Source organism: Cricetulus griseus, chromosome X (assembly GCF_003668045.3).
Source record: "Cricetulus griseus strain 17A/GY chromosome X, alternate assembly CriGri-PICRH-1.0, whole genome shotgun sequence".
Lineage (NCBI taxonomy): Eukaryota > Metazoa > Chordata > Mammalia > Rodentia > Cricetidae > Cricetulus > Cricetulus griseus.
In genome coordinates, this window is record NC_048604.1 from 81,716,439 (window position 1) to 81,743,355 (window position 26,917).

At 37.4% G+C, this 26,917-nt stretch overlaps 1 long non-coding RNA gene across 5 annotated transcripts; it reads right to left on the reverse strand.

Moving 5' to 3' along the window:
* Positions 1-8,895: 8,895 nt before the first annotated feature.
* Positions 8,896-25,965, reverse strand: LOC103159507. 5 transcript variants are annotated; one of them, XR_004771402.1, is made up of 4 exons: positions 21,566-23,878; positions 14,050-14,160; positions 10,539-10,999; positions 8,896-10,426 (listed from the first exon to the last, which is right to left on the reverse strand). It is a non-coding gene; the product is annotated as an uncharacterized LOC103159507 (long non-coding RNA). The 5 variants fall into 5 exon arrangements; XR_003488329.2 differs by lacking the exons at positions 14,050-14,160; positions 21,566-23,878 and adding an exon at positions 25,903-25,965 and having other exon boundaries at positions 10,539-10,897; XR_004771401.1 differs by lacking the exon at positions 21,566-23,878 and having other exon boundaries at positions 14,050-14,423.
* Between the last annotated feature and the right edge of the window lie 952 nt (positions 25,966-26,917).

The following is a 26,917-nucleotide window of genomic DNA, read 5'->3' on the forward strand; positions in this document are numbered from 1 at the left end:
ATGTTACACTCCATGGCTTTTCTTAGTCAGGAAGAGTGCCCTAAGAATGGCAGTTAAAATATTTCCCCAGGGCAAGCTTTGGGCTAAACAAATCAAATGAAAGAAAGAAAATCTCCTAGTGAAGAGAAAAAGCCAAATACTTAGTAGCTATTTAGACATTGTAATACAAAAGAAGATAAAAAAAATTAAATCCAGGTATTGTGACTCATGCCTTAATGCCAAACATCTATAGGCAGAGATCAGAGAATTGCTATGAGCTTGATGTAAGCTTAGACTACATAGTTTACAGTTAGCCTGTTTTACAGAGTGAAACTATCTGAGGCAACAAAAAAGAAGAAGTTTTAAAATATGATTATTGTTATTAAGTCAAGCACATTTTAGAAGATGAGAGTGTTTAAAAATGCTTTATCAGTCATTTGAAAGCACATTACTGCGGTTACTTTATTCACTGAAATAATTTAATGGAGATAATTTTACATTTCAGAAAAAGTTGTAAAATTATTTTTCTCCATGAAAAATGGCTTGAGGTCTGAAGACTTTCATTATCATTTCTTTTCTTATGATCCAAAAGCTGCCTGATATAAGAAAATTGAAGGAAAACATTAAATACTTATGTTCTACCTCTGGGTAGGTTTAACTCTGCTAAATAAATTTCTTGTTCCTCCAACAGGTAATACCCTACCCCCCACCAAAAAAAGAAAAAAGAAGCTGCAGTGTATACATTACTATACTATTTGCCTAGCACCGGTAGTGTATCAAAATGGTAATTCCTCACTTTACATTCCATATCATTGCCAGCATTGAGTTGTATTCTAAACTGATGAAAAGAATCATCCTCTACACTGTAAAACAGTACAATGGATGCTTCTGCAGCTCTCCTCATGACAGAGAGCCCAAATAAGAGCGCTTAAGGATGACCATGCCATTTAAAAACTGTTTTTTTTTTCTTTTTTTTTTAAGGTCAAATGACAGTACCTTGTTTCACATGAAAAAAAAAAAAAAAACATTCAACCATTTGAGTACACAAATCTTCCATCCAATCCTGAGAGTTTACTACCTATTGCCAAAAAAGTATTATAACAAATAAAAGCAGTTGTACCTTCACCCTGTTTTTTTTTTTTTTTTTTTTTTTTTTTTTTTTTTTACTTTGCTGATTTCTTATATTTCTTTCTGCTTCCTTTCCCTCTTTTTGTTGTGGAAAATTAAAAACACTGTCAATGTGAAAGGCTCCTTCACAAAATGTACTAGAAAAGAAGGAAAACAAACATATTCCTGAACAAGCATTGAACCAGACTACAGAAATCAGAAAATAGATTGCAAAGACAACAGGAAATCCCACCTGTTCTCCAAAGCCGAGCAGTTACAATTTGTTACTTCTATATTATCTAGATTAATAGTAACTCATGACTTTATAAAAGACCTTGGCAGTGCCCTTTGCGACATATTGTCTCATAGTTCATCCAAAGTTTACTTGGTAATTGAGGTCGCCATTTTTAAGTGACTGCCTTTATCCAAAGAAACTTTCCCTATCTCAAAGAGAAACAAGTGTTTTATAGATCAGAGAAATGTGCCTGAGTTATACTCTCAGAATGAGGAACATAGGAGCAGTGCCTCCCTTAATGTTTATGTCTTAAAGAGATGATTTTAGAACCTCTAAGGAAAACATCCCTGAGTTTTAGAATTGGTATTGCCTTAAATAGTTACATAGATATCAAAGTTTAAAGGAAGGACTCGAAAAATACTAAGTTTCTCCTGGAATTACTGAAAAAGAGAAAAATTGTCTCATTCATCAACAAGAAAAGATTTTTCTAGAATTACTTTTACTGTTCAGGGAATACTTATGTAGCCCCTCTCATTCGTTAGTATTGCACAATTTTAAGTCAAGGGCAAAGACATGCCATTATCCCACCCTGTAAGAAATCAATCTATATTAGTCTGTCAATCAATTGGAAAGGAAAAACTACTCAGGCAAAGCTGCCTGATCTAGATATTTTAGAATTAATTTTAAGAACTGCCCAATATATGTAGATTGAGGCAATGGTGTCTTTGGCCATCATCTACTCTTACCCTTTGAGAGTGTCCTACTTTTACTCTGTAATAAACTCTGCCTATCTTACACACTACACCCTTTGTGTTTCATCTTCATATTCTCTTTCTATCTCTCTGTGTATATAGTATATGAGTATGTTTAGATATGTAAGCGCAGATATACCCATGTGTTCACATGGCATGTGGTCAGTGTTATTATCCTTCAATTTATTTTTTTGAGACAAAGTCTCTTACCAAAGAGCTGGTTGCTTTTGCTAGAATGGCTATAGTCAACAAGATTTTAGCATCTGCTTGACTTTGTCCTCTAACCCGCAAGAGCTTTGGTTACAGATGCACAGTATAACCTGACTTTTATGTGGTTACTGAGATCCTCATGCTTGTTTATCAATAAGCACTTCACCTACTGAACATTCTCCACTGATTGCATCTGAATACTTTTGGGAAAACAAGGAGAGAAGATCAAGGGAAACATCCTATCTATCATAGGATATTATTTATCCTATATAAAAAGAATGGAAGCCCATCATTTACAACAGCACGAATGAACAGCTGCTTCCTTTATAAATATTTACTCCAACAAAAGTATTTCATATGTAAGATTTTTCTTTGTTTGATGGTTCTTTTTGGATAGTTATCTTCTCTTCTTTAGGTACCTACACGTTCAGTGTCTTTTTGCTTTTTGAAGATGGGTGTTGTTTTTTTTTTTCCTGTAAAGACAAAAACAGAACACTCCCCCTACCTTTGACAGGTCTCCATACAACTCATATGAAATACCTTGGTGGATGACCTATCATTTCTCCTCATCAAGAGGTTTCTCCTTCAAATCTGATCTTGATCAACTTTGATGGTATCCAAAGCTATTCTTTTCCTGTAGAAACAAAGACAAAACCCCTACACCAATGTAATACATATCCGGGTTTCCATACTGAGGTCAATACATTCTTGAAGTACACCGGCTAATTTAGTTCATAAGTTTTTTCTATTGTCCAGTGTCTTCCTGCAGCTGTTTTCCCTTTCTCATTAGCATTAAGAAAGTTTAATGTTAGTAAAGCATTATGCAATCTGTGTTTGGGGGTCTTTGTTCTCCATGCCTGTTTATAGAACATTTCCATTAAAGTGCGATTAGATCTCTCAACCGCTGCTTGTCCTGTAGGAATTGTGGTATACCAGTTACATGCTTTATGTTATAATATTTAAAAACCAGTTCCAATTTGCTGGAGACATATGCTGGAGCATTGTCAGTTTTTATTTGTGCAGGTATACCCATAATGACCATTTCCTCTAATGGGTGTGTGATAACATAATTAGCCTTTTCAGAGCTCAGAGCAGTGGCCCATTGAAACCCTCAAAGTGTGTCTATTGTGTCTTATGCAAAATGAAACACATCCATTTGCCAAATTTCATTTCTATTTATACCGTTGGGATTACTCCCTGCTGGTAACAGAGTTTGGTTATAGAATGAATAAGTAATACATTTCTTTTAGAAATATCCCTTTTTAAACCTTTGCTATTCACATGGTGTTTTTTAATGAAATTCTGAGGCTTCTAGCATATTTCCTATTAATAAACGATCAATCTCATCATTGCAGACCCATATGGGATCTGATATATATTATATATATATATAATATATATATATATATAATATATATTCTTATTCCTGATTGTTATTTCTTGTAGTTGTATAAACAATGAAGTTAATTCTGTATCATCAGGAATAAATTCAGCAGTCTCAATGTATAAAACAACTCTCTCTGCATATTGAGAATCAGTAACTATATTGGGAGGTTCTGTAAAATACATAAGTACCATGAGAACGGCGTACAATTCTCCCTTTTGTACAGAGTTATAAGGGCTTTGAACTACATTACCTATATTTCCTGATTTATATCCTGCCTTACCTGATTTGTTTTCATCAGGGTAGAATTATGGACTCGAGAGATTGGTGTTTTTCTTACAATACATGGAAGGATCCAAATCATTTTCTTTATGAATTTGATTCTCTCACTTTTGGGATAATTGTTGCTAATTGTTCCAAAAAATCTACTGCAAGCTCTTTGCCAATATTCATTATCCTTCCTTAAGGAGGGAATTTCCTCATTAGTTAAAGGTACTATAATTTCTACTGGGTCTCTTCCTGTCAGTTGATGAAGTGTTAATTTACCTTTTAAAATCAAGTCAGAGACTGATCCAGCTCCCTGAACATGGATTTCAATAAGGAGGCCTCTGCACTCCAGGGAGCCTCTGGAAGTAGATTAGCCTTTTCCCTGGTATAAGAAGGGACTTTGAGAGCCCATCCCACGTGAAGGGATACACTCTGGCCCTGGACACATGGGGAAGGGCCCAGGCCCAGCACAGGAAGATTTGGTGGACTTTGCAGAGCCCCCATTGAGGGCCCTACCCTGCCTGGGGAGTGGTGGGTGGATGGGGTGGGGGTAGGTTGAGGGTGGGGGAGGAGGGATGGGGGTGAGAGGAGGGAGAGGGAGAAGGGTCTTACATGCGAAACAAGCTTGTTCCCTAACTTGAACTAATAAAAAATAAAAATAAAAAAATCAAGTCAGAGATCGTTTTTATATGTTTTTAATTTTTATTCTGTTTATGTGGTAGAAATACCCATTCTAATATGAAATATTCCCTCTGCATCAAAATCCCTGAAGGGTATTCTCTAGATGGCAATATAACCAGAATACAGTTTAGTTCTGGATCCACTCAATCCACATGTGCTTCTAATATTCTCTTTTCCACCCATTCTAATTCTTTTTTCAGTATCAGCTGATAATATTCATGGACTATTTAAGTCTTTGTCCCCTTTTAGGTCCATTTTTAAGTTTTTCAAATCATGGCCCTCTACTCCAATAATAGTCTGTATTTGAGAAATCTCTCCTAGTAATTTTTGAAGATCATTAAGAGTCAGGAAACGATCTCTCCTAATCTGTATGTTTTGTGGTCTAATTTTCTGTAGACCGATTTTATATCCTAAATAATTGATAGAATCACTTCTTTGTATTTTTAGGGGCAATCTGAATCACCAGTGACGTAAAACTTCCTTTACTTTCTCAAACAGTTTCTCTAATGTTCCTACCTTAGAATCAGCCAACAATATATCATCTATATAATGGTAAATTATGGATTATGCAACTGTTTATGAATTATTTCCAAAGGTTTTTGCATGAAATATTGGCACAGAGTGAGACTATGTAACATTTCCTGTGGCAAATCTCTTAACAGGCTGAGAATTGTTGTAAGTAGGCTCCATGACAGAGTGAGACTATGTAACATTTCCTGTGGCAAATCTCTTAACAGGCTGAGAATTGTTGTAAGTAGGCACCATGAAGGCAATTTTTCCCTATCTTTTTCTTGTAAAAGTATAGTGAAAAAGCAAAATTTGAATCAATAACTATAATAGGCCATTCTTTAGGTATCAGAGAAGGAAAGAGAATACCAGGCTGTAGAGGGTCCATTGGCTGAATTACTTTGTTGATGGCTCTCAGGTCTGCAAGCATTCTACATTTTCCAGGCCTCTTTTTGATAACAAATACAGGACAATTCCAAGGGCTGGTAGATTCTTCGGTATGTCCAGCATTTAACTGCTCCTGAACCAGCTTTTCTAAAGCCTCTAGCTTCTCAGAGGTCATAGGCCATTGCCCTACCCAGACAGGTTCATCTGTAAGCCATTTTAAGGGTAGGACTTTTGGTTCCTCTGTAGGTCTGCTACTTGTATTGTTTATGTATAGCCTGGATAGTTGGTATCTGTTTTTTGTAGTGCCTTACAATACTTTTTCTACAATCATGAGCTTCTTTATGATTCATATCTGATACTGGAGGAATGTTAATCTGGGTATTCCATTGCTGCAATAGATCATGGCCCCATAGATTTTATCAGCCACATTTGGCCTTAGTCTTCCTCTTTGTCCTTCTGGCCCTATGCATTCAACCCATCTCGCGCTCTGTTTTACCTGAGATAGAGTTCCAATCCCTAAGAATTGGACATCTACCTCTTACAGGAGCCATCTTAGAGGACAAGATTTTTGAGTTATAATGGTCACATCAGTGCCTGTGTCAGGTATCCCCTCAATCAACCTGTTATTCATTTGTACTCTTATTTTAGGCCTTTGATCATTTATAGAAGTTTGCCAAAATATACATTTTTTGTTTCCTCCAGTTACATTTAATTCATCCATCATAACTATTCTATTGTCCAGAGTAGTATGATTTTTTTTTACAATAGGCACTGGATTTTTCTAATCATCCTGGGAAAAACTGTCCTCAGCAGTGACTGGGAATGCCTGGACCACTTCTGACATGGGGCCTTCTAGAAGCGCCCCCCACCAAGGAGTTTCCTGACAGTAAATGGTTTCCTTGCTTGTATCTGTTCACTCTACATTCATTAGTCCAGTGTCAATAGACTACATCTTCTACATAATCCAGAAGGTTGAGGCCTTCTGTTTGATTCATCCTAGAAGGAGCATTATTTCTAGAAATATGCTGCCCACAATTTCTTCTTAGATGTCCTCTTCTACCACAGTTAAAACATCTGGTATTTTGATGTCATTTTAAACCTTTTGAGACTGCTTCTCTACCCAAGCTTCAGTGTCATAATCATTATCCTCAATGTCGGCTGTATACAGGACCCATTCATCCAATGGTGCTGATCTGGTCTTTAAGGGACAAAGCACCTTTTTGCATTGTGGATTCACATTCTCATAAGCTAGAGATTCTGAGTATTAGCCTAGAATCTGAATCTTCTATCTGTAATTCTACTGCTCTGGACAATCATTGTAAAAATTCACTTTCTTGTTCCCTCAGTGCCTGCCTCACCTTGGTATAGGGTTCTGTTCTCTCCCCTGATTCATGAACCTTGTCCCAAGCATTCAAAGCTGTTGTATGGCATAGAGATGAGATGTCTTCATCATATGCAGCTTGAGTCTTTGGATCAGCATAGAGACTCTCACCAAGAATTTTACCTTGGGGAGATTTATAACCTTTCTTTAAGCCCTGAAGTTTGAGACCTTTTGCTTCTTCCCCCCATAAGGACCTCCATTCCTTTTGAGATGAATTTTCAAGTACAGCTGATATTAATTGGCTCCAGTCCCTAGGGGTCACTCTATTACTCTTTGCCCATGATTCTACTAATTTCCTCGCATATGATGAGTGCATTCCATAAGAGACTACTGCTTCCATTGTGTCTATTAGATCTTTCATCTGTATTGGTTTCCACTGATATGCAAAGAAGCCTTTCTGGTGTTTTCTTGTTGCTGTTTTTTTCAGTGATAGCCACTGGGAAAGCCATAGGATATGGCATAGCGACCTTAGGTAGGTCTTCCCAGTGTCTGAAAGGTGTAGGCAATTTTAAATCTCCTTCATAGCCTATTACTTGTGCTTCTGCTTCTGGTGTATCAGATTGAAGGTCTTCTATGGCCTGTAATCTATTCAGCGTTGTGTCTCTGAGTGTTTGAACTCCCTGGACCATATATGTTTCTAAAGATTTCATTGAGTCAGTCAGTTTCTTGTTCTCCTCATTTATATATGATTCTAAACATTTAGTATTCCCATCTTTAGATATTATCTGAATGGCATGTAAACTGCCTTCCAGAAACAATATTCTATCTGATAGCTTGTCATTATCCTCAGACATGGAACAAATTCTGTTAGTTTTCCAATCTGATGTTCCAGTTTTTGTATTTTATTATTTGAGTCATCAGACATGGAAAGAGTTGGTTCTGCTAGTATGCTAATGTTATCTTGCATTGTTCCTATTTTGGTCATTAAAGCAACAGACCTGAGACAAATTCTGTCTCCTAGTTGGCCATTTTTACATTCCATGTTTTGAATTCTTTTTGTCAGATCTCCATTGCTGTTTTCAATATTCTGAATCCTTCTTTCAAAGTTTTCACTATTTGCTTATAAGATCTGAATTGTTTGTACAAATTCCTTATTCTCTCTATTCTTAAACCCTTTGTTTAAGAATATTATATGGACTATGAAACTAATCGCCATTATTAAGAGTAGGTATATTCTGGGTAAGTCATAATCTCTTCTAAAATCCCATCAATATAAGAAACAAAAAATTCCTAATGACCTGCATTGTAAGATTATCTGCCATTGGTATAGAGCAGTTAATCTTATTTATTATTGTTAGCTTAAAATACAAAGAATACAATACCTACTTTTAGTAGAAACCTGGTGTTATCTCCATGCTCTTTTCTTCTGCTTGTAGGTCTCAACTTGTAGTTACTATGTGTGGCCAGCAGGTGGAATGGGTGGAGAAGACGATGGATGTGCCTCCAAACATCTTCTTCCTGGATTGTTTCTAATTCGTTAAGATTCTGTGAATTCTAAACGAAACTTTTAGCAAATCCAAATCAAGTGAAATTGTTTTTAGAAAAGGAAAAAGGCAAGGCTTGCGTGAATCGATGGGACTCATGGAGCTGGCAGGTTCCAGGGACTGCACCAATTGGCAGCCTAGCAGGCAGGCAGTGCCGACTCCTTTGAGTGAGTCAGTGGCACTGCTCATGCTACAGGAGGCCAGCAGTTTGTTGCCCTTGCGGTAGGCACTAAGCCTTTACAAGTTTGAACCGGCTCCCAGGAGGGAGCTGTGCTAGCAGGGAGCAGGGGTAGGGGAGTGGGCAGGCAGGAAGCCATCGCTGGGTGCAGGACCAGGAGGGGTGAGGGCTCAAGCAATCAACAGCTAGATAGGAAGTGGCGTGACCACTTTGGAGGATGCCCAGGGGTGTTGACATGGTGAAGACACCCCGCCAGCTGGGTGAAACTTAGTTCCCCATGTCTTTTGAAAATCCCACTTCTAACACCAGACATTGTGTGGGAATCAAGGTTCAATAGACCCAGTACAGTTTAAGTGAAGTTTATTCGAGGGGATTGCACTTACACAGAGAGGTGAGTTATTGCCCTGGGTTCCAGCTCCAAGGATTGTCCCAGGCTGTTCCCTGTGACCTGACCAGCCGCAAGAGAGAGCCTGTCCTGGATCTCAGAATAAATCCTCCATGCTCATGTAGGCACCTGTGACCATGCCCAACGGGCATGGTCAGCACCACAAGTATGTAGTAGATCTCTCATTACAAGTGACATACTTGGAAAATAATTTGCAAATGAGGTTACAGGATAAATTCCTGAAACATTGCATGTCGGGGAAATACTTGTTACTATCACTAAGCAAAAGACAACCAACATAGTGGAAAATTGAATATATATTATTAATAAAAAAAACAGAAAAGCTTGTAGTCATTCATAATATCCTTTACATGAGTATTCATAGTAATACTATTTATTTGATTTGAAAACTTTTACTTGTAAATGTGCCATTCATTGCCCTTATAGAAGGGCATTATTACTATGTAACAGATACTGGTCTACATTCTGATGATAGAACAATGAGTTAGCCACAAATGCATCCCTAGGATTCACTAGCCAGTCATCCTGTCAGCCTATTGCAGAGCTCCACCCAGGTCAATGAGTGATCCTGTCTGAAAAAAGAAAAAGAAAAAAATGTGGATGGCATCTGAGAAACAATAAAAGTTGTCTTCTGGCCTCTGTATTCATACCCATATATATATGCATGTCCTCCTACATGAATGTGCACAAAATCACATAAACACAAAAAATATGCCAGACATCCATGTGCCAGTATCAGAGATAGAGAGTATTGTACATTTCCTGTTACTTTCACATGTCAGACAATGTATTATGTATATGTTGAATACAATCCGAGTATTCACAGTTCTCTAAAGGAACAGAATTGAGAGAATCAATAACACACACACACACACACACACACACACACACACACACACACACACACACACACGAAGGGGATTCATTGGAATGGCTTCCAAGCTGTAGTCTGGGTGCTTCAACAATGGCTGTTTCCCAATAGAAAGACCAACAATCAGGTCGCTGTTCAGTCTACGCAACTGTATGCCACAGCAGTCTGAGTCTGGTGCTGGAGTACTGGAAAATTCCTAGAGACAGTGTTAGAATCCCAAAGAAGAGGATTCTAATACCAGCTAAGGAATGCCTCAGCATAAGGATAGATGAAGTTACCAGTGTCATGAGGAGAAGAAGGTAAAAAGCAAATGCTTCTTCTTCTTCTCCTTCTTCTTCTCCTTCTTCTTCTTCTCCTTCTTCTTCTTCTTCTTCTTCTTCTTCTTCTTCTTCTTCTTCTTCTTCTTCTTCTTCTTCTTCTTCTTCTTATTTTTATTCTTATTCTTCTATGCTTTCTTCTTTTGTGTCCTTTTGTGTAGACTGCCACCAGAAGGCATGGACCACATAGAAATGGATCTTCCCATAGCAAATAATCAAATAAGAAAATCCAAGGCAAGTCCTGCTATTTTCTGAGGGGAGACGAGGTGGAGGCGTGGATCTAGGGGAGAGGAGAGGAAGGAGGAGAGACTGGGGTTAAGTGGAAACTGAACTCAGAATGTTATATATGTGAGAAGAATTTTTTAAATTGAGGATTTATTAGATTTTCTTACATAGTGTGATTTAGGTGGTTCAACAATGGTTTCTTACACATTGGAGAAGCTAAGAACCTGATGACTGCTTAATCCACAGGGCTTGATTCCTTAGCAGTTCCAGTCTGATACTGAAGGGCTAGAGGATTTCCAGAAAGCTATTGGGCTTCAGTATACTTTGACAATCTTCAGAAACTGTATAGAATGTCAACCAAGTACATCAGCAGCAGTGGCAGTGGTGGCAGCAGTAACAGCAGCGGCAAAATGTCAATAGAGGAAATGAATTTGCCAGTACAACTTGAAGACAAGCTGGTAAGAAGCAAAAGCTTCTTTCTCATACTTGATTTAAAAAATGCCATCCTGGAATCTTCATCCAGTATCTGATGGAAGCAAAAGCAGACACCCACAGCTAAACACTGAGCTGAACTCTGGAATCCAGTTGCAGAGAGGGAGGCGTGAAGAGCAAAGGGGTCAAGACCATGCTGCAGAAATACACATAAACAGCTGACCTGAACAAGGGATTGCAATGGACCCCAGACTGATAGCTGGGAAACCAGCATAGGACTGTTCCAGACCCCCTGAATGTGGGTGTCAGTGAGGAGGCCTGGGCAATCTATGGGGCCTCTGGTAGTGGATCAGTATTTACACCTAGTACACAAATGAACTTTGGGAGCCCATTCCACATAGATGGATACTCTCTCAGCCTAGAACACAGGTATAAGCCCTGCTCCAAATGATATGACAGATTTATAAGATCACCATGGAAAGTCTCACCCTCCCTTGGGAGCAGAAAGGAGATGAGATAGGGGGTCGTGGCAGGGGCAGGGGAGGAGGGGTGGGAGAGTAAACTGGGATTGACATGTAAAACAAGCTTGTTGCTAATTTAAAGAAACCATTTTGCTAAAAATAGAAAAAAATCTTCCAAGGCATTCTCAGCTGCTTAAGTTTTAGTTGATTCCAGATGAAGTCAAGGTGACAACCAAGATTAGCCATCACAGTTACCTTAAAGTGTGTTCCTTAGTGGACCTATATTCTAACAGAGATAGATAATAACCAACGTTATATAAGATAGGCAATTTCATATGTGTGGATAAGTGATTAATCCAGAATAAAAAAGGGCAAGGAGTGCAGAAGAAAGCCACTGGATAGTATGGTAACATTAGGATGATGTCATCTGAGCACATGCTTGGCAGAGATGAACCATTTGATATAGGGATGTGACTGGAGGGAATTTCATGAAGAGTGAGTGACAGGCACAAGAGGGGACTGAGCCTGTGAATATTTGACAAAAGAGTAAAGTTGTGGGAAAATGATGGCAAACATGTTTTTAAAAGACAATAGGAATGTGTGGTTGAGTAGATAGATCATACAGGCCCTTCCCGTGGTTCTTTTGCAGTGCTTTTAACAAGGCAATCGCATGATTTCAAAGCATCTATCTGATTGTACTCAATATGAAAACAAACCATAGTGGGTAAGAGCAGCGGGAGCAATTTCAGGTCAGGACTTTTCTAGCATTCCCAAAGCAAGGTGCTATTACAGTTTTAGTGATAAACACAGAAATGGTTAGACTCAATGTATATTTGTTGTAGAGATAATAGGATTTCCTGGGATTTTGCATGTGGAGAAAGAATAAAGGGAACTCAGAGGTAACTTCATGCTGTTTGGGGCCGGAAGGTCTCAGAATGTAAATTTGCCATTTGTCACAAGCCATATCGTGTGATACCATGTGACTTTCTAGCCTTGTTTCTTCTTCAACCCCACCCCCCTCCGCTGCAGTCCAAAAGGCCTCTTTGCTGTTCCCGGGAACCCCAGGCACTTGCCCTTTTTAAAACTTTGCAATGCTTTTCCCACAAAAGTCTATGTGGCTACACTCATCCTTTTCAAGTTTTGCTCAAGTGTAACTTATCTGAGTCTGCTTTTGATGATGTAACAACTTGGCAGCATGCTTTAACTCTCCTGAATGCACTCTGCAGGTTTTATTCTACAAACACAAAATGTTCCATATCCTGGCATATGATTTACATGCATCATTTATTTTCTGCTTCTTTTTGGTAACCTTTATGATGACAGAGGGATCTTTTTCTGAAATGATGCATGTACAGACAGCATTTCACAAACATTTCTTGAATAAATGGATATAGTTAATAAATATTCCAGTTTTTACCAATATCTGTTATTTCCTAGGTCCAAGGTCATTTTGCTTTACCTTCTGTGAAACAAAAGATTGCATTTGTATTTCTGTCTACTTCTCTAGGATAAGGAAGAATACACTAGAATCTGCCTCTCAACATTTGCCTAATCACAATCATTCCCTTCATTCTGAAATTAGGGTTACCTGTGGCTAGCAATTAGCTGTTGTATGTTAAATATCATTAGTGTAAAGATTCAGGTATTATGCTGGCCTGCCCCTGTCACCTGGCAGAACGCACTCAGGTGTTATCCTGGTCAGCCCAGGGTTCCATGATGGTATAGTCTGCACGCAGGTGCAAAGGATCCCTTTAAAATAAAGATCCCTGCCCACTTAGGCTCTCTTTTGGGATCTCTTCCCTTGGGGCAGAAAGGATGTTTCCTGTCTCCCTCTTCTCTTCTGTCCTCTCTCTGTCTCTGTGTCTCTTTACCTCTTTTCTTTCCTTCCCCTTCTCTTTCTAATAAAACTTGTCACTTAAGCTCTTTTTGCCTGACACGTTTGTCCCCTCCTGCCTTGGTCACCCTCGCCTGCTATGGAATCTGCCAAGGTTCCCCACATGCTTTATTAAAACAATTAGTTTTTAGTTATCCAACTGCTATCTTAAGTTTCAGTTTTCTTGGACTTACCTATCAAGAGTACATTCATCAACCTGTATGCTTGCTTTCAGAATTTCATTATGATTTTTCTTGTTTTATCCATCTCACTGAAGGTTTCTCTCAAATTCTTTACTATCATTTTAACAGAGGTTGAGCATGTTGTGACAGTATGAGCCAGTTAAAATGTCTGTCTTTACTATTGAGTGTTTTTTGTGTGGTATAGAATATAAATTCATGTCTGGGCATATGAATAATTAATTAACCAAAACAAATATCAGAAAATATGTGAAGAGTGTGGATTTACTAAATAAAGTTTTATAAGTTATTCAACATCTCAAACCAGTTTCTTTATAGGAAAAACTGAGATAAAAGGGGAATTTCCTTTACAAATAGTGATAAGAAAAACAATCATGTAATAATTTCTTGGTAAGTGATTTCTATGAGCCAAAACTCTATAAATGTTGTTATCCATTATTATTACTGTATTATACATCTGATTTAAATATTTAGAACATCATGCTTTAAATATTTAATTAAATAATATTTAAATGATATTTAATTAAATAACATTTAATAAAATAATATTTAATTAAAATTAAAATATTATCTTTAATGTCATGGCAACTAATTATAGTCTTCAAATTTAGGAATGAATAATTTTCTTTATTTAATAGCTAAACATTACTTTTATGTAGAAACTTCATATTAGGTTGCATTAAACACTGTTACAATTCATGTTTTTAACTACCTACTCACTCTTCTGAAGCTATCTATGCATTCCAGATGAGTTGTGTCTTCTCATCCTGCCTCATGTGTGATTAAGATGTCAGAGGATTTCAGCATTTAGGAGACTATATAGCTAGAAGAATTGCAACAATGATAGAACCAACCAGAGACATCAAGGGCAAAATAATTACCTGCTAATATATCTATCAATTCCCTATTCACATGTAAGCATATTGAGTATATATCCTTGTAAAGCCTGGGAAAGCTTTATTAGGTTGTACTCCAAATAAAAAGAAATGCATGGTTCCCTGGAGAAGTGGAAAGGGTCAAGATCTCCTGAGCAAATTGGGAGCACGGGAAGCAGGGGGACGGTGCTAGGAGAATGAGAAGGGGAGAAAAGAAGGGGTGAGGAAGACATGAGGGAGCAGAAAGGTTGAGTCAGGGAAAGAACTGAAGAAAACAAGAATGGAGATACCATAATAGAGGGAGAGATTTTAGGGTTACAGATAAATCAGGCACTAGGGAAATGTCTGGAGATCTACAAAGATGACACCAGCTAACAATCTAAGCAACAGAGGAGAGGCTACCTTAAATGCCCTACCCTGATAATGAGATTGATAACTTACTTATATGCCACCCGATAGCCCTCATCCAGCAGCTGGTGGAAGTAGAAGCAGACACCCACAACTACTCACTGAATTGAACTGGAATCCAGTTGCAGAGAGGGACGAGTGATGAGCAAAGGAGTCCAGACCAGGCTGGTGAAACCCACAGAAACAGATGACCTGAACATTGGGGAGCTCTTGGTCCCCAGACTGATGGCTGGGATACCAGCATGGGACTGATCTAGACCCCAGGAACATGAGTGTCAGTGAGGAGACCTCAGAAATCTATGGGAACTAAAGTAGTAGTTCAGTACTTATCCTTAGCATAGGTGTAGACTTTGGGAGTCCATTCCACATAGAGGGATACTCCCTGAGCCAAGACACATGAGGGTGGGCCTAGGCCCTATCCCAAAGGACAGGATAGACTCTGATGACACCCTATGGAAGACCTCACCCTCCAGGGGGAGCAGAAAGGATATATGATAGGTAGGGTTTTAGTTGGGGGGTTGTAGGGGATGAGGGGTGGGAGAGGGAACTGGAATTGACATGTAAAACAATCTTGTTTCTAATTCAAATTAAAAAAGGAAAAAAAAATACCTCTCTAGTAAAAGGTAGGTATAACTGACCAGATAATTGGTGTTGCACTTTTTCTTCTCAATTCTTTATGAATGATGTGAGTCTCAAATCAGAATCCCTTAGTGGTCTTATTGGAACTCTGATTGCTGGTCCCTAGCCAGTATTTTCTATTTCTAACAGATTCATATGTGGTGCTGAGTCTGCTATAAGAGTAAGCATGATTCAAGCTTATGGAAAACTCATGGAAAATATAAATTATGTTTTAAATAAGAAATTATTTTTAAATTACTGTGTGATTCTTTAAAGTATGCACTGAAAAATATCTCACTTTCTAACTCCACAATTGTTTGTATGATCCTGGAAGACTGGTCACATGACTTGGCTGTGTCCTGTTCTCTACCAGCTCATGTGGAAGTTTCTGTTATCTGAGCCGATCACTCATCTAATATTCCAAAGTGAACACCACTGCTTCTAGTGAGATTATTCCTTCATGTCTTCTTTCCAACCAAGAAGAAAATATGATGAGGTATTGAGCAAATATTGAAACTTAAGAAAGAAACTAATGAAGTAGTAGTTTTTTAGATCCTCCACTCAATTCCATCAATGTGATCCATTTGCTCTTGGTACTGACTAACAACTTATCACTTTCCTCCCTTAATCTTTTTCCAGAGGGTTGTGTCCCCAACCAGTATATTTACAAAATGGCATCTTAAAACTTTCCAGTGTTGCCGGGCGGTGGTGGCGCAGGCCTTTAATCCCAGCACTCGGGAGGCAAAGGCAGGCGGATCTCTGTGAGTTTGAGACCAGCCTGGTCTACAAGAGCTAGTTCCAGGACAGCCTCCAAAGGCACAGAGAAACCCTGTCTCAAAAAACCAAAAAAAAAAAAAAAAAAAAAAAAACCTTTTCAGTATCTTTTGCAAATGGCATTACTTTTCTGCTTCGGATTCCAGTGTCCTGAATTTGTTCTGTAAAGTAATGTGTGTGGCTTGGGATTTTTGTGAAGCATTCTCCTTAGAGACCTGGCCTGGTTTCTACCTTTTATGGCTTCCTCATTTGCTTTTCATGTTTCTGTGCAGTGCTAGATTTGGCTCTAACTCTCAAACTTCCTGATTTCTTTGCAGTCTGCCAGATAGAATTTTATTTTGAGGGAATTGCTTTTATGGATTAATGCTTTAACTTGCCGTGTTTCCTTGGTTCTGTGAATCTAAGCAGTCAACTAACTGTTTTCACACCATTTTATTTGCTTACCTAGGCAACTGCATATTCCATATGTATAGAAAATATTCACATTGAGTTTTTTCCAAAGCTCCAATTCCAGCATGACAGGAACTTTGTGTCACAGGTATTTTCCTTCATTTCTCTTTTGTCTGACTCTTTGTATATCATAAAGATCTCGAGTCTGCCCTGGTTCCTTACTTGTTTCTCAGTAAATGTGAATAGCACTTCCCAATAAAGTGCAGGAGTCTTAATATGAGTATGTCTTTAATTTAAACTTCATATGTGGGCAGATGAAGCTATCTAGTTTAGCTGGCTCTAAACATACTCTGTTATTTTAATCATGACCACAGAGTGGCATGTTGCTTAAAGCTTCTCTAAATGTACTCTTTGGAAGTTAATAATAAAGAGTCTAGAGAAATTATTTTAAATCAAGATTTAGTATTAGCACATTTTAGCCCTTTCAAAATTATATTTTTAAGCCCAGCAGTTCTCATATTTTCACACTCTTTTAGACAGCTTATGGCAAAGCACTATGAATAAAGTGACTTATAAACAACAGGCATTTCTTCTTCCCATTTCTAGAGGCTTAGCAGTCCCTGGTCAAGGTGTTAGCATATTTGGTGTCTAACAAGGCCAGCCTTGTTTTCTTGTTCATCAGCATGACTTCTCCTTGTGTCCCTACATGGTAGAGGGACAAGCAAACTTCCTTAGGCCTGAGAGGAAGAATATGGATTGGATTGGAAGATGGGAGTAAAACAGTACCACAGCAATACCCAATAGAAAACTACATATTAATTTACTGAAATGGGTGTATTAAAGGCTTCATAGTGAAAATATTTGTAATATGTCAGTGCCAGAATGTACGTAAGTATATATCAATACAGTTTGTCAAGTAGCCAAATTGCAGTGTTGTCACATAATGCAATATTGCATACCAATTAAAATGAACAAAAATGTATACAATAGTATGGATAAATTTCACACAGTGCTTTACTGATTAGAGTTATTTGTTTGCTTTTTTAGTAATGGATACTGAATCCAAGGCACATTCGTGATAGGCAAACATGTTACCATGGTGCTACATCCCTAGGTCCAATATTGGATTGAATAAAGCAATGACAAAGAAGACATGGAAAGAAGAGTACATATGTTGGTTAGCATGGAACCTGTTTTATTGGACATGTTCACTTTTAGCGTACAGATAAAGAAAGGACTTCTTCTACTATCCCATTTCATTACCTCCTCTTTACTATATTCCTTTTCAAATTGTAATCCTCTGTTTTCAGAGACATTTCTAGTTTCTTTCACATTCTCTACATCTTCTAAGTATAGACATTGATATGTTTTGTTCTGGAATTTCTTAAAACGTATTTATATATCAAATGACATTGGACACTAAAAATGGCATTACCTGCTAAGGGAGAAGAGATCTTCTTTCATGGTTAAGAAGAATGAAGAAAAAGCTAAGTGAGGTAATGTGTCACCTATAGTTCTAGCTCTATAGAAGGTTCAGCTAAGAGGATTGCTTGAATTCAAGACTTGGAGGCTACCTTAGGAAAAATAATGAGTAAGGATAAGTTTTAGTTTTTCTGTTGCAAGCCCACTATGTGTGGCACATTCATTTCGATTACACCATCTTCTTCCAAGGAGTCTTTAGATGGCAAAGATTGTTAATAGAGACATAATATTCATACACTTGCTTTGTAAAAGTAACAACGTCCTTTGCCCTGATTCAGAAGGCTGTTAATATCAAGGTCCATGAAAACAAACTAGCCATTACTGTACTAGCTGTTCTAGTTAGGATTACTATTGTGATGAAATACTATGATCAAAGCAACTTAAGGAGGAAATGGTTTCTTAGACATACATTCATCACTATTCATCGTTAAAGGAAGTCAGGCAGGAACTCAAACAGGGTATGATCCTGGAGGCAGGAGCTGATGCAGAAACCATGAATGAATGTTGGTTATTGACTTGCTTCTTATGTCTTACTTAGCTTACTTAGAGTATGCAGGGTCACTGGCATAATGGGATGTATATGGATTAATTCCTCCATCAATCACTAATTAAGAAAATGTCCTGTATGCTTGCCAATAGCTGATCTTATAGAAGCATTTTTTCAATCAAGTTTTCCTCTTCTCAGATTACTTTACCTTGTGTCAAGTTGACACAAAATTAGCCAACCCACTAGCTTTCAATTAGGGTAAAATTCAAAACCTTTGATAATTTGCAACCTTTTCCATCCTAGCAATTCATTTGCATTAAATTGCTAACTGTTTTAGCATCAATGCATTATATAGGTCTCACTATCACAATGGATGGATCAATTCTTTATAAGAAATTAAAATATTGGAATAAATAATAAATAACACTTTCTGAGCACACACTATGTATGAGAAAAAGGAATTATCCTTTATCTCAGCTTGTATGTGAGAAAACTGGTTGTGTGCAAAGGAAAAATAACTTATTCATCACCCAACACGACTGACTTGGAATTTAAACCCAGTTACTCTAACTTCAAAGCTCATGATCTCAAATCTGCAGTCTTATTCAGAGGCCAAGCACATTTGACAGCAGGTGAAGAATTATGTCTCAATTATCTAATGTGGTAGAACTGGTTAAAATAACTAAAATCAGACAAATCCAAAAGAAATAATTATTACAAAGCCATTTATGGAAGCATTCTATCTTTGCTGTTAAGAAACTCGGTGTGTGTGTGTGTGTGTGTGTGTGTGTGTGTGTGTGTGTGTGTGTGTGTGTGTGTGGTTTGGAAATAAATTTCTATACAGAAATAGCCATCCTACTGGGCATGTCAATATAGTTTGGAGTCTCTAACAAAAAGGATGGTATTTCTACCAGTCTAACATTTACATTGAATAATCTTTCCGTTTTAGTCTATACTGAGAAAAAGATTAGACGAAAGAAACAATGGTGAGCAACTATGTATTCTTTCTTTGTATTTAGTAATTTACTATTGCTAGGATGTAAAGAACAATTTTTTCTTTGAAAAATGTCTTGTGTGATGTTTCTTATGACTCAGTTTAATTTAATTTTATTAGTAAATTTTAAGAAAAATAAACTAGGGGTAAAAGGATATTTATTTGCTTTGTTGTATGATGATTCAGAGTTGATATATATATATATATATATATATTGCATAATTTTGTATTTGCAAATTAAACATAGTGAGCAATGAATTTCTTTCAGTGAAAGAAAATCCATGTGATAAAGTATTACAATAGGTTTTCAGTGACTGGGGAGGAATTTGTGAAAAGAGTTTCACACTCCTCAGCTGGAACTAGCTAGCTAAGATAAGAACCAGCAGTCTGATTCCTGCATGTAAGATATATGTTTTAGAAAGCAAGTGAGTAAACACAGCACAGCTTTCCGAAATCAACCCAAATTTACTATTGAATTGATGAACACATACTAGACAGCCAAAGCTATTTTTGCATAGATGATACAACATGAAATAAGACAAAGCCAGGGAGTAGCAGAAGGCTCATTCTTGCTTTCTTCCCAGGCCCTGCTGCTTGCCAGATTTAGTTAGCCCAGAGAAGCAAAACAGTCAGGGTTATGTGGAGAATCACAAAACAATACATATTTTCAAGATGCAGCCTGGCTTCATGGAAACTGAAAGTGTTTGAGCAGTGGAAAAATAAAATTGAAAACAGCAGCTTACCTTTTCCTCATCTCTCTATCGTAGATGTTATTTTATAAGCTTATTGTTTATTATATAATCATGCTTTATGAGCTATTCATTCATTTTTCTCACTCATTTTTCTATTGAAATTTCTCTAAATTTTTAGTAATGGTTCATATTTATTTTAAGAACATATTCAGCCCATCCTGACAGAGTAAACTTGAATACCAAAATGCTCCAAAGGCTAAGTCAGGATTGCAAGTTCAAACTGTGCCTGGTTTGCTAAGAATTCAAGACCAATATGAGCTACTTAGTGAGATATACCCAGAAAATAGACCATGTGTATTAGAAACATACATGCTTTTGACAGCATACATTTGCCATTTCACTTAGTGCTCTGAAAGAAGGTTGCTACCTTGAAATGAATCTGAGAACCCTGAGACTTTAATGCTGTCAATAAGGTCCAAATTAGCCATGTAAAGAGACTGGCTGGAAAGATGTTGGGTCACCCTCAGTGTTCCACTCATCCAAGTTGCAGACATCAAGCATATGAATACTGAAGCCACCTTATGGTTTCTGCATCAGCAGATGCATTATGACGAATCAGACACACTTGAGAATCAAAGACAATAGCTAAGGTAGAAGAGCCCAACTGAACTATTCCAGACTTCTCTAGCCATTCAGATCATCTGCCTGAGATTCTAGTCATTTTGGAATGAAATGCTTGTTTGCAAGAAAATGAATACAAATGGAGATTAGATAAAGTCAGTCTCAGAAAGAGTAATATATCTTTTCTTTCATGAGTGGGTCATAGACTTTATATAGATACATGTAATTGTTTCAATGAAAATGTCCCTCACAGGCTCATATATTTGAATGGTGGGTCATTAATTGGTGAACAACTTGAGATAGATTAGAAGGATTGGGAGGTGTGTCTTTGTTGGAGTAGGTGTGTCCTTGCTGAAGTAGATGTGGCACTGGGAAGTCCACATCAGGCCCAGTCTTTCTCACTCTGCCTGATGCCTGTGGATCAGGGCAAAAAGCTCTCAGCCACTATTACAGTGTCATGCCTGTTTGCTTTTCCACTATGGTGATAATAGACCAACCCTGTGAAACTATAAACAAGCCCTCAATTAAATTCTTTCTTTTACAAGAGTTGCCTTGGTCTTGGTGTCTCTTCATGGCAATAGAGCAGTGACTACAACAATGCATAAAATCCTGTTTACAGATGATATGAAAGTACAAATGAAATTGTTGATGGAGAAAAGGAAAATTAATAGGAGTGGGGATGGGCAAGAAAGGAGAGGGTGGCAGGTATGGGGAGAATATGCTGAAGGTAAATTCTATGCTGTCATAGAAATTGCCTTATATAACCTACTATAATATAATGAAATGAACACAGGAAAATGATCTGTCATTGGTGGTCACTATGTAAATTCCCGGTGAAAAATATGTAATGTTTATTGTCTGATGTCACTAGTTATTAAATGAATTACCTAGATGGGAAGATCTCTGCACTGAACATGGAAGCACTGGAATATGCATCAGAGAAACAGTATCCTTGGAAAGGAAAATACATAAACCAGATTGGTGAATACAGAATATACATAGAGGATCTAGTTGTCAGTGAAGTGACCATACTATCAAAGAGGAAGGAATGTTTTAGGATAAATTGTTCTCTATTCATTATTGGAAATATAAAGAAAATAAAACCTTTGTTAGAAGAGTTCAGTGGTTTTCAAACTGTGGGTAAAATCCCTTTGGAGGTTGAAAGACCCTTTCACAGGGGTCACATATCAGATATTTGCATAGCAGATATTTACATCATGATTTATAACAGCAGCCAAATTACAGTTATGAAGTAGCAACGAAGTAATTTTATGATTGGGGAATACTACAACATGAAGAACTATATTAAAGGGCTGAAGCATTAGAAAGGTTGAGAAACACTTGTATAGTTAACACTGCATGTTAAAATGAGATTACAATAGTTGAAAGAAACATTTTCTATGACCTGTGGCTGTTTAAGTCTGAAATAGTTTGAAGATGTAAAATCTAAATGGACCCAGGGCCAGACTTTTGTTACTTTTAGAACAAAAGAAGATAGATGGGAAATAGAACAATCTCCTAAATATTCAGCTACAATGTATATTCAATTTGTCTTTTAACTATGTACAATCTCTATATGCTATACTAAGCTTACACATGTGCACATACACACATACACAATGAAGGTTGAACTCCAGGCATACTAAGCAAAGCACTTTACCATCAAACTATAATATTAAACCCAGGCTATGTATTAATGTAACTTATAACAAGCATAAAATATGAAAGATCTCAAAATCATGGAACAGATATTTTTGAAGAAATGTTAGAAATAACTGAGAACATTACAATCATGATCCCTCTATAGCCTTAGAAAGGAAGAAAGAAAGAAAGAAAGAAAGAAAGAAAGAAAGAAAGAAAGAAAGAAAGAAAGAAAGAAAGAAATGAATGAATTCACTAATTATAGAAAGAAACAATGGCAACATTGTCATTGGGATAAAACTCTGGAAGAATGACAACAAAACAGTTGGCCTTTCATTGTGTTATATTTCTTTCATTTACCAACCCTAAAATTGCCTTTGAAGTATAAGTAGAATGAGGTGCCGATTAAAGGAAAACATATTGTAGTTATCATACCCCACCTGTCCCAACCGTGAATAACAACACAAAAATTATAGAGCACAAACTGGATGAGTGCATATTGACTTTTCCTGTCAATGTCTTATATGATAGCTTATTTTGTAATGCTGGCATCTTGCACTGTAGTAAATAAAACTTTCTGAACCACAAAGAATACATTCTTATTCTTAGTGACACATAACTCTAGGTACCTTTAGAGGAAAGAACATACTGAGTTCAATAATAAAATGTTTATTATAGTACTGAATGTGAAAATGCCTCAGCCATAGTATTAAAAAATGCATGATGAGAATCCATGGCCCTTCAGTAGAGTGATGATAAATAAATAAATAAAGCCCAGAGGCAGAAAAGCTCAACCACATTATATAGTCAAGATACAGCCAAAAAATGATTCATAAAATAAAAAGTTCACAGTGAAACTCCCATTTTATATAGATCCTTGCCCCAGAAAATTCCAGTCCTTTTCTTTGATCAAATTACACATTTAGACTGTAGGAGAAAATCTTTTATTTTGTTTTTTCTTTAATTTTTTTCTTGTGATAAATAGTAGATTTTTGTTTAGTCTATTTTGAGCTGTTAAAATAGCTAAAGATTTGACACCATTTTCTAAAACAAGTTTCGTAGTTTTGTGTTAATGTAAAAATATCAAGGAAATATGCAGTATGCATGATGTCAAACACTACTAGGAAAGGATGTATAGAAAGAACCTTGATACTATAATACTTAATGTAAGATATTATGATAGCAATGCCTATACTGGTAATGTTAATAGCATGACAAGTTGTGCATAGATTTGCACATTAAATGAAACATACTGTTTGATGTAAACTAGAAAAGAGAAATGTAAGATATTTTTACCTATTGTAAAAGAAAAACTTAAATTTTTCCCAGCTGTTTTTAAATAGGCTACTTCTTTGTTTTTTCATTTTTTTAAAATTTAAATTAAAAACAAGCATGATTTACATGTCATTCCCATTTCTCTATCCCTCCCTTAACTCCCCTGCCCACCAACAACCCCCTATCCCATCCAGTTTCTGCTCCCCAGGGAGGGTGAGGCCTTCCATGGGGTATCTTCAAAGTCTGTCACATCATTTGGAGCAGGGCCTAGACCCTCCCATGTGTGTCTAGGATGAGATAGTATCCCTTTATGTGAAATGGGCTCACAAAGTCCACTCATATACTAGGGATAAATACTGAACCACTGCCAGAAGCCCCATAGATTGCCCAAGCCTCCTAACTGACACCCACAATCAGGTGGTCTGGGCCTTATGCTGGTTACCCATCAGGCTGGGGTCCTTGAGCTCCCCCTTGTTCAGATCAGCTGTTTCTGTGGATTTCCCCAGCTTAGTACTGACCGCTCATTACTCCTCCCTCTCTGCAACTAGATTCTAAGAGTTCAGCTCAGTGTTTTGCTGTGGGTGTCTACTTCTTCTTTGATCAACCATTGTATGAAGGTTTTAAGATGGCATATAAGGTAGACATCAATCTCATCTTGGAAGGGTATTTAAGGTGACCTCTCCACTATTGCTTAGATGTTAGTTGGGGTCATTCTTGTAGATCTCTGAACATTTTTCTAGTGCCAGATTTCTCTTTAAACCTATAATGGCTCCTTCTATTATAGTATCTCTTTTCTTGTACTCCTTTATTCTTCTCCAACTCAATCTTCCTGCTCCCTCATGTCCTCCTCTCCCATCCTCTTCTCCCGGTCTTATTACAATAAATCTTTACGCCACCCGATTTATTTCTGCCTGCCACATGGGTGGACAAAATAATACACAGAGACTTATATTAGGTACAAATGCTGCTTGGCCAATGACAAGGATTTCTCATCTCCTAGCTCAGTCTTAATTATCATAAATCTATATATTTTATAAGACTTATCTCATAGGCGATGCCTTCTGCTGGCGCCCTCTCTTGCTGGTGGATCACATGGCGACACTGGAGGAAGAGAGAAGGGGTCCATTTCCTTCTTCCCTTGTTTATGTATGAGTCTCCCTGCTATGTAATTTCCTTCCTGGATCATCACTTCTTTACTACATTTCCCAGAATCCTCCTTGACTCCTAGTCCTGACTAACTTGCTGGCTCATTGGCAAAATAGTACTTTATTTATCATCCAATAAGACAGAAAGAAGCACTTCCCCCATCATCTACTCTTTTCTGTCTAAATAAAAAGAAGGATAACTTATCTTTTATAATAACTGAAGAAAACTATAACCATAACTATCTGTCTTCAACTCTATCAAAGAACACAGGAGGATAATATATAAACTCTAAAATTGACAGAGACATCTCGCTACCTGGACAGTCACCCAAATTCCTCTGTAACATTGGGGCATCCATCTTCAGCCTATAGACCACAGTGTGTCTGGCACACTTCTCCATTTTAACAGGAACCCTTCAGTACTGTCTTGTTTTGTAAGTTCAGCAGTCACTTTCTTGTGGGTCCTGCATGTCCAGTTTATACAGCAACAAACAGACCAAGCAAGAGCAGTTTCTTGCTCAAATGGCTAATCTTGCCATGTTGAAAGCAAACTCCATAACGAGTTTCTTTGATGCCCATCCTACTTTCTCGTACGTAATTGATGTGCCAGGAGCAGTTGTGTCTCACTGGCAAGAAAAACCCTACACCATTTAAATGCCATGTATTCTTTTGGTCTTTGAAAGGTTTGAAGAATACCTATCCATATCAAATACATTCATTGTATATCTAGAAAACCTAACTAACCCAATTATATGTCCTGCCTATTATAGGTGGCTATATAGCCTTATTTAATTATGCATATCATTTTAAAAGATATGTATAAACATAATACCTAAGTAAGAGGAGACCTATACATATCACAAAATTGACTTTAAAGTTGTATCAATAAATGAAAATCCATACCAATGCAAAGTATTAATTCCTATATCCTATTCCCCCTTTTTTTCTTTAAAAAGAGATTGACTATGTTCATTACCATTTATAACCAACTCCGTTTAAATGAAAACAATCATTAATAAACAATATTTGGGAATTTGGATGTGGTTCATTCCAAATTGCTTCCTGCTGATTGTGAGTGATGTCCATACTATGAAGATCATGATAAAACATAGAAATCTGACCAAGTCCTTGTTTTTGTAGTCTGCAAGGCTGCACCATCTCACCTGTTTTGGATGTAGGATCTATTGGGTCACTGCTTCAGGGGGTCTTGCTTGATCAAACCATATTTGTCTGGAAGGAATCTACAGCTTTTCATTTTCTGTGGAAACACAAGCAAAAACTTTTTTCCCAAGCAGCCTGTCCTTAGACTTAAATTTTGAAGTCAAAGCATTTTTAAAATGTATAAGTTGGATTAATTTAGCAGCATTTATAATCAAATGTATTTTAGTAGCAGTAACTCTTTCCTCGGCAATCAAACAATTTAAAATCAATATAGCATACAATATCCAGACACTGTGTATTTTTCATCTTTAGGTGGCTTTTCTATTATTCTATTTTTACTTCCTTTTGTTTCTTTTTTCCAGAGACAGGGTGGAAATCCGCCTGCCTCTGCTTTTGGAGTGCTGGGATTAAAGGTGTGTGCCAGCACACCCAGCTACTCTATTTCCTCCTGTTACTTTTTCTCTCACAAGCCTACATATATTTTAAATGCAGTGTAAACCTTTAGAGGTTTTTCTTTATCTGGATCTGTCTTTATTATCTCGGGAGTGCTGAGTCCAACCCCCAAGAGCGCCTGGACAGCCCGAGCATATGGAAGCTGATGCCTCTCAGCGGCCTGACAGGGCTGGCTGTGGCAGCAAGTTTCCCTCTTCCTCTGAGATCCTTAGGGCATAGGGTCATCCCACTCACTGACACCATTCTATTACGATAAATCTTTCTGCCACCTACTTGAGTTCTGCCTGCCACATGGGTGGACAAAATAATACACAGAGACTTATATTAGGTACAAATGCTGCTTGGCCAATGACTAGGATTTCTCATCTGCTAGATCATTCTTAATTATCATAAATCTGTATATTTTATAAGACTTATCTTATAGAGGATGCCTTCTGCTGGCACCCTCTCTTGCCGGTGGATCACATGGCGATTCTGGAGGAAGAGAGAGCACAATTCCTTCTTCCTTTGTTTATGTATGAATCTCTCTGTCATTTCCTGCCTGGATCATCACTTCTTTACTAC